The following is an 8,689-nucleotide window of genomic DNA, read 5'->3' on the forward strand; positions in this document are numbered from 1 at the left end:
AAGCATGACTTGTCCTCTTAGATAAGCAGGGTCCGCCCTGGTTGCAAATGAAAGGGAGACTTGATGTATGAGCACTGTAAGATATTCCCCTCAGGGGATGGAGCCGCTCTGAGAAGAGCAGAAGGTTTCAAGTTCCCTCACTGGCTTCTCCAAGATAGGGCTGAGAGAGACTCCTGCCTGCAACCTTGGAGAAGCTTCTGCCAGCCTGTGAAGACACTACTGAGCTAGGTGGACCAATGGTCTGACCCAGTATATGGCGGCTTCCTATATTCCTGGCCAGGTTTCTGGCTACCTCATAAAACAACATTGCTGTATGCACTCTTGCACTTAATTTGAGTGCAAATTAAGGAACTCCCCCCATGTTGACCAAAAGCATAGTCACAGAGCGTTGCAACAATCATGTATCTGAGTGTATGAATACGAATACAATGAATATTTACACACCGCTTTTCAACAAAAAGTTCCCAAAGCAGTTTACATAGAGACTGTATGTATGTATGAATAAATGAATAAATAAGAATGGTTTTCTGTCCCCAAGGGGCTCACAATCTAAAAAAGAAACTTAAGACAGACACTGGAGGGGTGCTGTGCTGGGGATGGATAGGGCCAGTTGCTCTCCCCCTGCTAAATAAAGAGAATCACCACTTTAAAAAGGTGCCTCTTTGCTCAGTTAGCAGGGGACAGAGCAAATGTTGATCTTGCCAGCTGTGATCCCCTGCTGCCAATTCAGACACACAAATTTCCCCTGCCATGTATCTGAATACCCAGGAAGTTTCATTCTCTCCATGTGATCTTGCAGAGCAGTTGGGTAGGTCCATTGTGACCCTCTCTGTCATATTAGTTCTCTTGTTAAGTGTTAATTAAGCCTCAGATAAGTGGGCAGAAATCCCTCCCATATTCCGTTCAGCCCCACTTGCATCTGGAAACAGTTTCTTTAGAATTTCACTGTGTTACATCATCTGCTTTTTCTGAGAAATGCAGGTGGGGAAAATAATTTTTTCTGGTGTAGGTAGATAGTAATTTTAGTATTAGGAAGGTGATCATTTCATATGCATATGAGTGCACAACTGTGTCCACCTTTTCATTCTTATTTGCGCTTGCTAAGCTAGTTAGTCCATGTAGTAAATGTCAAGGAATCTATTCTTGTTTCCCCTGCCATACACACGCTCTGCCTGCATAGAACTTTGAAAGTAAAACCTCCAGTATGTAGATATTCTAACATAGATACATTGCATTCAACAGCCATAGGCCACTGTGGTACTACAAGCAGCAGAACAGGCACAAGAAGACATTTTGATGAACTTTTCGTGAACTCTTGAGCCACTTGATACCTACAGAGAACATATGGTTTGCCTTTCCATTATTTTTTAAAAGCAGCAATGTAGTATGCAGGTAGTTTGAGTTACACAGAACTGTTGCTCAATATGATGATCAAAAAGTAAAAAGAAGGAATATGTTGGGAGCGCATGAGAGCCCTGTCCCAAGAGCTCATCATGCTCAGGGGTGTAGCTAGGGGAGAGGGGGCCTGTGTTCACTCCTCTACTGGCGGCCCTTCAGAGTGAAGAAGATAATGAAGAAAATACGGAGGGGTGGAGCTGGGGGAGCTTCAGGAGCTGGAGAGGGCCCAGGTTCTTTGAACCCATCAGCATAATTATAGCTACAGCCCTACTCATGCTATATAGTGAGATATTTTTAATTTTGTGGCTGCAATAGTCAGTCCCCATACATTGCCATCAAACTCCCTTCCATAGGTGGCAACAGAGGGGGAGTAAGTGGGGTGCAATCCTGCCCAGCTCATCCTTGCATTTCTAACAAGGACTAACAAGGCATTTCGGCATATACTGTGGATAAATTATATTTCCTCATGGGCTTACTTCAATTGATGTTTAGGATGGAGAATTAATATGAAATGCACAGTTTGCTTTCAGAAATCTAACAGTTGGGACAAAGTATAACCTCCCAGAAATGCACTCTGTGCCCACTCGCCCCTGGTATTCCTGATACTGCTATTGTTTTTTCCGGTTTCAAAAGTGATTCTCTATGTATGTTGTTTGAGAAAAGCAAAGTCCTAAACCATTCTTGAAACATCTGCACAGCTCTTGTGTTACTGGGGTGTTTTGTTTTTTTTAAAAGAAGAGGTTATTTCCAGGAGCTCTGATGCATAGCAAGCATGATTTGCACATCTCTCATGAGAATACTGTAATGCAGAGAATTCTGCCTCTGAAAAACTTATAACTATTCCCTATTTGAGGAGAGGAATGTTTTGGGACCTAAGAGTTCTAGATTGGCTTTGTAAAACAGTTTCTGTAGGATGGTGAACACTGTCAACTTGTGTTACAGATATGAGCACCACCAATCCTAGTCTAAACTGGCCCTGTGGGTTAAAAAACAAACTAACTTCAGTTCTGAATGGTGTCTAAATTCACTGGCTTTCCCCTTCTTCATCTGTATAGCTCACTTGTGACACAGTCATTACAATCTATTTCTTTGGAATATCAGTGGATCTAGACTCATATCATGTCATAGCATTTTTAGCCTACTTTCCAGTAGGCTGATGAAATCACCCGGCATTCTATGTGTGTCTGTCCATGTGTATCTGTGTCCCCCACTGTCAACTTCACAATGCTTGGACCAATATGAACCAAGTCGGGTACAGTTGTAGGTAAACATAGCAACACCTCAACAGCGGAGTTTGTGATGATGCCATCCACCCCAATTCAAGATGGAGGACATATAAATGTCTGAGGTGCAAGTGGGCTAACTTGTGGGCCATCTAACCAATTTGAACTAAATTTGATACAGTTGTAGTGAGTGACACATAGGGTCACCTCAAGGGTGTAGTTTGTAATGATGTCATCCACTCTGATTCAAGATGGCAGACACATGCATGATTTGAGGTGCAAGTGGGAACCAATTTAGACCAAATTTGGTACAGTTGTAGGAACACAAGGGATACCTCAAACACATAGTTTGTGATGACATCATCCATCCACGCCTTACCCTCACCTTAGTCACGTCACGGCTGGATTACTTTAATGCGCTCTACATGGGACTGCCCTGGAAGAATATTTGGAAACTGCAGCTAGTGCAAAATGCAGCAGCTAGCATTTTATCTGGAGCTGCCCACTGGGATCACATCACACCCATTTTGAAAGAGCTGCACTGGCTGCCAATTTGTTTCTGGGTCAAATTCAAAGTGCTGGTTTTGACCTTTAAAGCCCTTAATGGTTTGGGCCCTGCAGGGGTGTACCAAGGTTGGAGCGGGCCCAGAGACAAGATTTTAAAATGGGCCCCTCGCTGCCTTCCTCTCCGTCTCCTGCCCCCATTAAGGAAACGTGTAATATAGCAGATTAACAGAGCACAGGAGACTACAGTTACAAGGTGTAAACAGCAGAACTAAAGAATACAACAGTATATCAACTTTGTGAAATACAAGGGGGCATTTCATGCTTGCTACCACAATATCAGCTCTGCTCCCCTTCTGTGGGTTCCAAAGGAAGCTTCTGTTCCAAGCTTAACAGTTTTTGTCAGGGCTGTAGCATTGCAGGATTAAAAAACAATATTTTTCATTTGGAAAAGGCAGGTGAAGGCAAACCAGTTTAAAATTAACAAACAATCCAGGATGCTAGGCTAGCTCCACTCTTCCCCAACCCTCAAGTATTGTGAGCCATTCTGGGAGCAAGGAACATTTTTTGAGAACTTGTTTGGTTGAAAAACAATTGAATATATTTTCAACCACCACCAAAGAACCAAGCTATAAACCCAATGGCCTCTGCCACCACCCCCTCTTTCCTTTCCACAGAGAGGAAAATGACTCATTGCAAGTGCTGAAGGTAAGATCACATGGGTCAGGACTTAGAGGGGAGAAACCAATAATTTAAAATCATTTATAATTTCTGTTTTAATTGTTAATTGATTTTAATGGTGTTTTAATGTAAACTGCCCTGAGCCTTTTGGAAGGTATACATTTTTAAATAAATAATTTTTTTAAAAGTAAAAAATAGCTCAGGCACAAACAAGGACTTGGTGGTGGGGAGGGGGACACGGACACATAGGAAGGCTTTAACTTGGGGATAGAATCTCTCTCTCTCTCTCTCTCTCTCTCTCTCACACACACACACACACACACACACACAACCATAAATTTGGAAAGTTGAAAAAAACAAACAAACCACACACACACAAAGAACACAGATGAGGGTTCTTTGTTTGACTTTCCTTTCCACTTGAACAGCTAGCTCCCAGCTAAGTTCTGTCCTTAGTTCAGCAAACTGCACTCAGTTGTCGAGCGGGGGTGGAGCCAGGGGCCTAACTATAATAGGGCAAGGGGAGACAGCTTCAGTGAGGGGGGGCATTTTAAAATCTTGTCTCTGGGCCCACTCCAACCTTGCTATGCCCCTGGGAGGAGCTCAAGATGAGGACCAATCAGAGACAGCTGCTGCTGCTGGGGAAAGACAGGACTGCTTTAAGTCTTTCCTTTCTCTGCTGCTGCAGCCGCTCTCCTCCTGACTGACAAAAGAGAAATTGGGAGTTACAGAGAGCCTGCTTAGGGGGACTGCAGTTCAGCCAGGGGGAAAGAGAAAGTTTTGAGGTGGCATGGGGGCCCCTCAGGGGCTGTGGGCCAGGAGACATTTTGTCTCCCTTGTCTTATTGACATTATGCCCCTGGGGCCCTGGATACCTGAGGGACTGCCTGCTTCCATGGGTTGCTGCCCACTTGACAAGGTCATCTGAGGGGGGCTCTGCTCCAGGTGCCGACAATGAGGGAGGCTCATTGAATGCTCTCAGACTCTTGAATGCTCTCCTGGTGGCGCTTCACTCCTCTGTCTCCATCACAGTTTTTAGAAAGCGCGTGAAATCTTGGCTTTTTATCCAGGCTTTAATATGATTGTCTCTATTGCTGCTGCTTTGTATTTTGTATGCTTATATTGTGCTTGTATTTTAAATCTGTTTAGTCATCTATGTTTTTATATTCTAGCTGTATATTTTAATTGTGTAATTTTTATAGTCTTGTTTTAATATTTCTGTGTGAACCACCTTGAGATTGTTTTAATGAAAGGCGGTATACAAATTTAACAATCAATCAATCCCAATTTAAGATGGCTGACGCATGAACATTTGAAGCACAAGTGGGCTAACTTGTGAACTGCCTAACCGATTTTGATCCAGTTGTAGGGATAGTGAAAGGAAAGTAGGCAGATTAGTACTTACTAGAATAATTTGTTGGTTTTTAAAAATATCCTTTTCATTTTTTTTAATATCCTTTTCTATCCAACTTCCAGAGTAGAGCTACCAATTCCAGCTGAAGCAATTCCTGCAGATTTCAGCTCCCCCAACACCAATACTGTATGTGGATGTAAGCAGTGATATTGATTAAGAGCACTATTGTTGTTATTTTTATTGTAACCTGGAACTGCAGTCTCTTAATTGTATATTTAAAATTTCATAGTAATCTGCTGGATTGTGTTCTGTAGTTGCCAGCTGATCAGTGCCAATGCCAGTAGACTTCAGGCCAGGGCTACGCAGCTTCATCTGGTTTTGAACTACAGCTCCCATCAACCCCAGCCACAGTGGCCAATAGTCCAGAATGATTGGAGTTGTAGTCCAATATCCGCAAGTGGGCTGATGGTGCAGCACTGCTCCAGGCCAATCTAGGAGGGTTGGCAATGCTATTCCAGAGGTGTAGCCATGTTAGTTGTTGCAACAAAAACAAAGAGATTTGTTGCATCTCTCTCTCTCTCTCTCTCTCTCCCTCCCTCTCTCCCCCCCCACCCCGAGAGAGAGAATGAGTGAGTGAGTGTCTCTGTGTGTGAACAATGATAATATGGATGAACATTCACTTGCTTGTTCTTCAGTACGATATATGCTTTTCTGCAGGGCTCAATAAGACAATCAGATAGTCTCTAAAAAAAAGAATGAATGGGACAAATCTGATATGAACTATGGCAACACTCAGAAATGTTAACATTTTACAAGAAAGGAAATGCAGAGAGACACCAGCAAGAAGCCGCTGAACTAGAATGTATCAGCAAAGTTGATTCTGTTAGGGCTTGAACAAAGGAGGGGATGTATGTGTATTCAGTGACTTAGCTCAGCCACGAAGAATCTTTTTAAAGTGTGTATGATGATCTCTGACTATACCTCTTTCCTCCAATAGCTGTTTGAACCCACCTTTCCAATGTATTCCCCCCACTTTCTCTCTCACCCTGTGCCAAGGGAGGGCATATCACCTTTCTGATTAAATGGACTACAGTCCACAAAAGCTTAAATTGTGGTTTTAGCCTGGTCTTTTAACTTGTTAATTTTTATTCTATATTATATTTTATAGTGTATCTATTATATCAATGTTGTAAACTGCCCTGAGCAGTAGTGCACTGAAGTGGTAGGGTATAATATTTTTTAATAATACTGTACCTGTATCTGAGTAGCTCAGAGTACATTACAGAATGTGCAACCTATAGGCCCCATTCAGACATAATGCCAAACCAGAGATAAATGTTATGTCTTATGGAAGGAGGGCTAGTCTTGTGGTAAAGTGTGCCATTAAATCGGTGTCAACTCCTGGCAACCACAGAGCCCTGTGGTTGTCTTTGGTAGAATACAGGAGGGGTTTACCATTGCTATCTCCTGCGCAGTATGAGATGATGCCTTTCATCTGCAGCCCGATATAGGTATTTCCCATAGTCTGGGAAACATACCAACAGGGATTCGAACCAGCAGCCTCTGGCTTGCTAATCAAATCATTTCCTCGCTGTACCGTTAGGTAGCTAGTCTTGTGGTATCAGGCATGAATTGTTTCCTTTGGTAAACGGGTAAGCTTTGATTTGCATTTGAATGAGAGACTACATGTGTGAGTACTGTAAGGTATTCTCCTTAGGGTACAGGGCTGCTCTTGGAAGAGCACCTGCATTCTTGCATGCAGAAGGTTCCAAGTTCCCTCCCTGGCATCACCAAGATAGGTCTGAGAGAGATTCCTACCTGCAATCTTGGAGAAGCCACTTCCAGTCCGTGTAGACAATACTGAGCGACATGAACCAATTTTCTGACTCAGTATAACACACCTTCCTAGAGGCTGGGTCATGTCACTGCATGTGCCATGGGCTGCTGAAGGGAGGGAGCGTGCACTGAGTGTGAAGGGTGGCCAGCCAGTGAGGAGTGGTACCATGACTGCCACCCCACTAGGAAGGACCTTCTCATCTACATCTACTGTTGTTAGTTAGTTTTCGCCACCTTCCCCCCACCACCGTCCTTTAGAAGCTTTTTGTGAAGACTTCCCCTTTGACAGGGGAATCCTCACTGAATTCCCTTTACAAGCATTGCCCTTCGAACTGCTGAACCAGTCCGCCACGAACCGGGCTTGGGCCGGTTTGTGATCAGACTGCTCGAACCGGCCCAGTTCATGTTGAACCGGTTCATTCACATCCCTACTGATGCCCCACCCTCTGCTGTCTCCTTGCTCTTCCTGCCACTGCTTGACAACAGGGATGCCACATCCCCGCAGTTCCTACATTTAAAGGAACAGAACAGCATTGAGGAAAGTACACTTTAAAGAAAAGGAGAATAGACACATGTGCAAGGAGCCCTTTCAGTGACCTAGCCTCATTCCTGGGGTTCTCAGATGTTATCAAAGGAGTGTAGTTTATTTGGTCTTAATGTACACAAAGGTGCAAGGGTGGGGGGACATGCCCAAGAATCCTGGGGGAAGACACTGGTTGCCGGACCACAGAAGGGCCAGTGTTGGTTGTCTGGTACTCCAGGAACAGAACTGATTAGCTTTCTAGGAGGGGATATGTGTATTAAGGCAGGCAAACGATCCTGGAGTTTGGTTCACTGTAACCAAGGGTTCCACTAGGCTGGCAGACCCAGGCAAAGCAGTGAGAAAGACCCAACATGCTCTCGTCTTTGGGCCAACTTGCTGGCTGGGGTGGGCGGGTGGTTAGCCTTCTCATCAGAGGTCCAGTCCACCGGAGAGGAAACAATGTGTCTTAGCTCGCTGTTTGACTGCACTCTCATGAAGTAAACCTTCCAACTACTGGTTAACAATAGAACTCATGCACCACACCTTACCCCTTGCACCCAGCTCTTTCAGACTTCACAGTAGTCTGGGTCGCTTTGAGTGTTTTGGGCTTGGGGGCAGTCAAGGAGAGACTGGGGATGAATCCTACACCCCAGGATCATCAGTACCAGCTGGGCCTGAAGCTGCAGCAAATGCAAACCAGCCACGCAGGGCACTCTGGGTCGGGACACCTGTGGATTAGAACAGTCCCCTGGCTAGCCAGGTAACCGTGAGAAGGTTAACTAAACATGGAGATGTGTTGCAGGGAGACCAGACTCCTGTAAGGGGTGCGTATATTCTCAGTTCCCAGCAGCTTCCGGGACTGGGAGGGATGTTGCCATGGGACACTTTCCAGAGCTTTGAAAATCTGACAGCCTCGCCTAAAGGGGTGCTTGGATCCCATCCTGAGAGGAGCCACTCCAACTTTTCTCTTCTGATATTTAACATTTTATACAGACACTCCCTCAGTTACAAACACCCATACTTACAAACAAAGCTCCATAAGGAAGTCCCCAACTTACAAATACCAACCCACACATACAAAGAAGTTGTCCCTCTTGGGAACTATATGCTTGCCGAGTTATGAATCTCCGACTTACCAATGAGCTTTTGGAACACAACCTGTTTTGTAAAT

Source organism: Hemicordylus capensis, chromosome 6 (genome assembly GCF_027244095.1).
Source record: "Hemicordylus capensis ecotype Gifberg chromosome 6, rHemCap1.1.pri, whole genome shotgun sequence".
Lineage (NCBI taxonomy): Eukaryota > Metazoa > Chordata > Lepidosauria > Squamata > Cordylidae > Hemicordylus > Hemicordylus capensis.